Below are 7,698 nucleotides of genomic sequence, written 5' to 3'. Positions count from 1 at the left end.
TCCCCACACCTCTGTACCCCAATGGCCATCGATGCTTCTGGCTGACTTCTGCCCACCCCAACCCAGGTTGCCATAATATGGTGTCTCTAGCACCCCTTGAAGCTGGAGATGTATCGTGGGGTATGACTGTAACAAGCCACCATGAGGCCCCACAAAGTGTTGCTGGCCCAGGCCACACATGGGTCCAAAGGTGAATGGACAGGAGCATGTGTCTATACCTAGTGAGACAGGGAAACCCAGGCCCCACGGAGCAAGGGTAAATGCGAGGTCCTAGAAGCAGGAGACAACATTTCTTTGGCTGTTACTTGGTGTTTTATAATCAGCCTTCCAGCTCCTTCCTGAGTCCTGAAGTCTCACGCCATCCAACCCACTATGCAGTAGCTGCCATTCATCTCCACATTCACTTCCTGCACTGTCACCTACATGTGGGGATGGCCACGGTGCCATGAGAGCCAGGCATCCTGCCACCTGCTGCTTGGGGCTGGAGCTCCTGGGGAAGTGGGGGGTGATTCATCTTCTCGAGACAGGTGGGCTGTCTTCCCTGCCCCTGAAGCTTCGGAGTGCACTGGCACAAGGACAGTCCCCCACCTCCACCCACCTAGTACCACACGCAGCCAGGCAACTTTAGAGCACACTGTCCACTGCTCAGGTGCTTCATGGGGGTCCCATGAGCCATGCCCCCAGGACCTACTAATCTCCTCTCCTCTGACTCAGTCACCTCTCCCAAGGATATGAAGCCTGAGTCAAGGGCTCCCCAGGTATCACCCTTGAGGGCCTGCTGTGGCTCTCCAGACCAGGCTGTCAACAAGCACCCACAGGTCCAGGGGCAGACCTGCACTCCTGGGTGGGCCCAATGTCTGCCCAAAGGGACCCCACACACATTCATCTCCAATGCTAGAAGCTAGGCCCCATGGCAGACCACCAGGGCCCATCCCTGCCTGCACACCTGGATTGTACCCACAGGACTAACTGAGCTCCACAGAGAGAAGACAGTCAGGGTAAATGTGTGGGCCAAGTGTCAGCTGAGACATGGGGGCCTCCGGGGATGGGAGGGGCTGGCCCTGAACTGAGCCTTGAAGAGATAAGTACAGCATGTCACACGCAGGAACATGGGCAGAGCCTAAACAGGAGCCGGGGCTCTCAGAGGGAGCCCCAGCAGTGAGAAGAACTCAGGGTCTCCTCTGAGAATGGCACAGAGTGGGCCATGAGTCTGGGCTACGTCTACCTCCTTAGTGCCTACACTAACAGGCATCTGTGACAGATAAGCCCGAGAGCTGGGAAGGAGAAAGGGAACAAGGGAGAGATGCAAAGGAGACCTCAGAGGCACCCACCAAGGCAGGCTGTGTAGTTAGTCCGCTGGCAACAGGGAGCCAGAGGCAGTTTCAGAGCAGAGGAACAGAGCATCTGGTTTCTTTCCTGGAAGATCTCACTGGCATTGCTCCCTCCTGAGAGATCTTGGGGACCCAGTACCTGCTGTCTGGATGGAGAGCTCTCTGTCCACGGCAGCTTAGGTGGAGAAAATGCAAGGCCACAAGAGCAGGCCTTTCACTGCAGCTGGAAAGGCTGAGCTACTTCCCTTCTGGCAGAGGCCAAAAAGAGCCTGCAGCACAGAAGAGAAGGAAGAACCCCAGGCAGGAGCTCCCTGGCTCACCTCAGCTCACATTTGCATGCAGCACCTTCTCCCCCACTGGCCAGATTTCCTGGCAGCTAGCCCAGCAGCCCCAAATACACAGTGGCCCCTCTCCAGGGGCAAGGAGAAGCCACCACCTGCAGGAAGGTGCTGAGGCTGGACCGGGCCAGGTTCCACCTGTCCACTCAGCTCCCCACCACTTAATAGCTAAGGAACCTCAGAAGCTCAAATGCATCCCTGTCTCTGTTAGCAAAAGCAGAGCCAGTCACTGTACAGTGGTCCCTCACTTATCATAGAGGTCATGTCCCAGACACTCCTGTGATAAGTGAAAATCAGCAAAGTAGCGGCATTATATTTATTTCAGTATTTATGTATATTTTAAAGCTTCCCACACTCTTATAAACCTTTCCCACACCTTTAAAAACACTTCTAATGTTCTTAACCATTTTCTAAACTCATAAACCTACATAATTTAACAACATACGTATACTATATGGTATTATAAAATCCTACAATATAGTGAAATATCCACATTAAATAATTTAGATTAGTGCTTGCTTCAGCAGCACATATACTAAAATTGGAATGACACAGAGATTAGCATGGCCCCTGCACAAGGATGACACGCAAATTTGTGAAGCATTTCACATTTTAAAAAATAATAGTAATTTAGATTACTATATTTTCAAAACCCGCAAAACAGTGAGTCCACCGCAAAATAGCAAGGGACTACTGTACAAGCTTTATTTGGCCAGAGTTAGAAGGAAACCTGGGAAACAGAGGTCCAATAAGAACCTTGGAGCCTGCCAGGAGTCTGCTTTCAACTGCTCAGAACCCAGAGGCTGGGAAGGAAGGGGAGACCTGGCCAGGTTGGATAGGAAGGCCCTTGGAAGAGAAAAGTGTATAGGGGCACTGTGAGGGGGTGCAGGCTTAGCCCACCCCATTCCTATCTCAGAGCCCCAGAGACTCTCTGAAGCCATGCCCCTGAGAGCCCCTGGTGCAAAGGATCTAACGCAAGAAGAGAACTGTCACTACTCTGCTTGTCCCATGTCAGCCACTGTGCAAGGCAGAAATTACTGTCCCTAATTTATAGGTGAGGACTCAGAAGCTGAGCTCTATGCCTAGGGTCACCCAACTGGCAGGGAGTCTGATTGAAACAGCAGTGTCCCTCCACCCCACCCACCTCCCTCCAGCCTAGGCTGCCCTGCTGCTATTTGCCTTAGGCGGGGAATGTGCTCCGCATCTGCTCAGCCACTCCCGCCCCCAAGGACTTTCCTGGCTCTCTTCAACCCATGCTTTGGGACCCTGTATGCTACCCCCACCCCTGCCCTGCAAAGATGGTCCACATCAGACACTGCTGAGACAGCTAGAATTGGTCCTTGCCTGACAGAACTAGCTGGCTGGACCCATCCCTGGAGAACTGCTGGGTAATGGGCACCGAGAAGCTGCACTTTAACCAAAATGTTCTGGAAGCACTAATTTGGAAAAATAAGGACTGAGATCCGCTGCTCTCAAGAAAGCTTTGGGGTCTAGTTTGGAAAAAGGGAAAACAATTGCTATGTGATCCTAGCAGGACCGAAGCAAGCCGAAATGGCCGCTGGGTAGACAGAGAAGGAACCCTTCCTGAGAGGTACAACCTCAGCAGGGAGCAAATATCACCTTTATGTGGCAACAAGAAAGTTTCCCCTTCTCTCAAAAACAGCCCCTTCCCAAAGCCACAGATAGAAGCTTCCAGCTGGCACTATGCTCACGCAGCACGCTTTCCCTCCATGTCCTCTCCCACCGAAGCCCACCTCTGCTGTGGAGAAAAGGTCACTTTGCCCAGAGTCACTAAACATTACACATTAACAGCCCTAGTGGTTTCCAGCAGCTTCAAATGTTGGCTTTGGCCAAAAACTTCTTTAAAAGGCCATCCTCCCTTCTTACTCCATCGCGTTTACATTTTGTAACACTTAAACAGAACTGCTTTTAAGCAAAGATATGCAGTACTTTCCACACAAGTCCCCATAAAAAGGAAAATCTGGGGAACGTCCACATTAGCCATCTGGGGAATCTCTCTAGAATGGTAGTGTTGGAGGCTCTGGCCTCCAGGACCTGGGGCCAGGCTTCTTCCTCCCAGGAGACTTCCAGCCTCCCGGCTCGGCCCTGACTATCAGTCCCCAAGAAGGGACATGCTCAATAGAGGCAGCATCTCTACTCTGGTATTTGCACAGCAGCTATAAATGAGCTCTCTAGTATGTTGAGGACAAAGACTACCGAAGCAACTTCAGCTAGTCACATTTGACAACTTGACCTCATAAGGTAGCTATGACAATTATCGCCACTTTGCAGATGGGAAACTGAGGCCTGGAGAAGCCAAAAGACCTGCCCACCCATGATTCCACAGTCCACGCCCTTTGAGGTTCTTTCTCTGCCTCAGCCAACAACAGGGAGTCTGAAACCTCTGGCAGGTGGGAGGTCCTTCTGTCCTGGCTGAGGACATCGGCCATCTGACCTACCCACCATCAGTCCTTCTGGGGCTGGCTCCTTTCTCCCAGCCTCCCAGCTGGGCCCTACGTATCAGTCGCCAAGAGGGACAAGCTCAGTAGAGGGAGCACCAGGAGAAACTGATACTCTGGTGGTGGAAGGCTGGGATAGGACTCCCTTTCCATTGATGGTGTTTGTTACTCTGCATCTCCCTGAGCCAGGCATCCTTCAGTGCTCAAACTACCTCAACTGGAGGTTTGCTTTTTGGTGTTAAATTCCCTCAGGTGGCCCACAGTCATTTTTAAAAGCTGGTTGAGCTCCAGCAGTGCCTGTCATCTAGCAGTGGGGACAGCCCGCCATCTAGCGGCTGTCTAACGAACCTGTAGGTGCCAAGTGGCAGGAGCAAAGCCTAGGATCTGTGGGACCTAGATGTCACCTGGTCCACTTCAGGTTCAGAGAGGGGAAAGCGACCAGTGTAAAGGCATGCATTAGCATCCTGTCAGCACTCTGGAAGGCCCAGGCAGCAGAATTACACAGTTGTTTTGTTTTGTTTGTTTTAATGTATTTAGTACAGGGTCTACAGGGTCTCATTACCCAGATCAGACACAGCGATCCTCCTGCTTTCAGCCTCCCAAGAGCTATTACAGGAGTGCGCCACCACATCGTCTCAGTCACTGTCTCAGCACACCCCAGGGGCAGGCCAGCACCACACACCAGTGTTCAAATCCCAGTCCCTGAACCTGTCTGAGCAGGCACTTTAGTCCACTGAGCTATCTGGCCGGCCCAGAACTACACGTTTGAGTACAGCCTGGGAAACTTAATGAGGTTCTGTCTCAAAATAAAAAATCAGTTAGGGATGTAGCTCATTGAGAAGGCCTTGGGCTCAGTATCAATACAATCAATCAATCAATCAATCAATATGTCTCCAGGACCATACGCCAGCTCTTGGTCATCAAAAACAGGCACCCCTAATTTTCCTGGTTGTAAGGAAGCTGCCTATCTGAAACCACCTCTCAATTCCTATGCGTGTAAAGAGAAAGAGGTATCCCATTCTTGGGGTGATCCATAGTCCTGGTCCTGCATCTTTGATTCTGTTTATCATTTTGAATAGTAAGTGTCCACACACAAAATATGAAAAACACAAAAAAGTTTAGAGATTGAACCCTGTGCTTCACACTGAGCTACATCCACCCTTTATTTTATTTTATTTTATTTTATTTTATTTTATTTTATTTTATTTTATTTTTGAGACAGGTTCTTGCTAAATCATGTTGCACCAGCTGAGCTCACACTTGTACTCCTCCTGCCAAAGTGCTGGGATGACAGCTATGCCACCACACAAAGGGATGACGTCACACAAGGCTTACATATATTTCAATTTTTACACACAATAGCATGCAACTCTCAGGGCTCTTAACACCTCACAAGGAATCACTGCACGTTGGCTCGTAAAGAGCACCCTCACGCTCGTGTAAAGCAACACTGCGGCCTACCCCATGTGGCAGTATCCTGAGCTGCCATGGTTTATTTAACCACTCTCCACTTGGTGGACATTACATCATTTCCAACAGCCATTGCTATCAGCCAATGTATTATAGGGAAACACAGTAAAATAAATTCCTGGGAGTAGACTTGCCAGGACTACCAGTTGGGATTCATTTTGATCTCATGTACCAGAAAGCCACACGTAAGAAGAGTTTAGGTATGCAGGCCCTCGTCATCTCATGTAAAAGAAGTCTTGATGGAAATAGTTCCAAAGCACATGGCAGCCCCACTTGGGGCCCACAGTGAGGTTGTGTGATTTTCAAAATTGTCCTCTCCAGAGGTCATACTCTCTTGATTTCTACCATCAGTATACAGAATTTTCCTGCAGCCTGGCCAGCATCACACCATCCCATTTAACAGGTGAAAATGATGTTCATTGTATTAACTTGTATTTCTCTCTTTTTCTGCAGTGCTAGGGATCAAAACCAGAGTCTTGGCTGGCACCCTGTCACTGAGCGATACTGCTAGTTCATGTATTTCTCCTTTTATGAGCAACACTGAACATCTTTTCATGGACCTAAAAGGTACTTCCTTTTCCATAGATTACCTGGTTATACTCATTGGCCACTTTCCTTTTATGTTTATGATTTTGTTTGTATTGAATTTTTGAAATTCACCCATATAAAGTACACAATCAGTGATTTTTTTTTATATTTACAAGGTAGTGCAATTATCACTACAATCTAATTTTAGGTCACTTCATCCCCTCAAAAGAATCCAGGCACTCCTCACCCTGGTCCACCTCCAACACCTATCCTCAGGGGCAAGTAACTACTTCTCTTTTTTCTCCTAATCATTTTGTCTAATCCGGACACATCATATCAATAGAATCACGCCATATGTGATCCTTTATGGATAACTTCCTTCACCTAGCACAGTAGTTTCAGGTTCTTCCACACTGCAATATGTATGAGTACTTCATTCTTTTGTGTAGCTACTATTATTCTGTTGTATGAATATACTATATTTTGCTTATTCATTTACCAGCTGATGGACATTTGGGTTATTTTCATTTGTTGGCTATTATGAATCATTAATGATGCCATGAATATTCATGAACAAGTATTTGAATAGCCACATTGAGGGGACAAATGTTTTCATTTCTCTTGGGTAGATACCTCCAAGAGGAACTGCTTAGTCCTATGATAATGCTGTTTAACCTTTGGAGGAACTGTCACACTGTTTTCCAAAACAGCTGCCATTTTAGATTCTTTTTTTTTTTTTTAGTGTAAATTTTTTTTATTGTGAAAACAGATGAATCTTTAGTTGGCTTAACTCACCATGTGATTAAATGAAATTTCAGCATTTACTTTGTGTTCACACTATATCTTCTCATTTTATTTTTTTTCCATAATTTTATTGAGAAACAAATAGCAATGAGACAGTTTCAAACCAAATTGGTAGGACAGTTTCAATAATTAACACATTGCATACATTCTTCCTAGTAGTTAATTACTGTAGATCTTCTCATTTTATAATGTACAATTGATTTTCTTTTTTTCCATAATTTTATTGAGAAACAAGTAGCAATGAGACAGTTTCAAGTCAAATTGGTAGGACAGTTTCAATAATTAACACATTGCATACACTCTTCCTAGTGGTTATTTACTGTACAAGATACAGACATGATATCCTATTTACAAATACCATTAGGACAAATCCCTCTATTCATTAAGAGAATGTTACTCTATATCTATCCTAGCCACTTTGAATACACAGATATAAAATGGACATTCATCTGTATCCCCTTTTTTGTTTAGTTCCATCATTTGAATATTGTAGGTGCCATTTTAGACTCTGACCTGCAGTATACACAGGATCCAGTTTCTCTACATCATCTCCAACCCTTATTATTTTCATCTTTTTTCAATTATAGCCATTCTAGACGATATGAGGTAGCATGCCATGTAGCTTTCATTGGGTTTCCCTAAGAATTGAAAAATTATCACATACTTGTTAGACATTTATATAACTCCTTTGCCGAAATGTCTATTTTTAAGCCCTCTGTATATGTCAAGGACATTAGCTCTTCATCATGTGAGTTGCAAATATTTTTT

General features: G+C 46.5%; 1 non-coding gene across 1 annotated transcript; it reads left to right on the top strand.

Moving 5' to 3' along the window:
* Positions 1-2,180: 2,180 nt before the first annotated feature.
* Positions 2,181-2,284, top strand: LOC111815662. Its single transcript, XR_002820323.1, has one exon. It is a non-coding gene; the product is annotated as a U6 spliceosomal RNA (small nuclear RNA).
* Positions 2,285-7,698: the final 5,414 nt, after the last annotated feature.

Source organism: Octodon degus, unplaced genomic scaffold (assembly GCF_000260255.1).
Source record: "Octodon degus isolate 3935 unplaced genomic scaffold, OctDeg1.0 scaffold00019, whole genome shotgun sequence".
In the NCBI taxonomy this organism is placed as follows: Eukaryota; Metazoa; Chordata; class Mammalia; order Rodentia; family Octodontidae; genus Octodon; species Octodon degus.
Note: the sequence above shows the minus strand (reverse complement) of the source record. Positions and strands in the feature narration are given on the sequence as shown.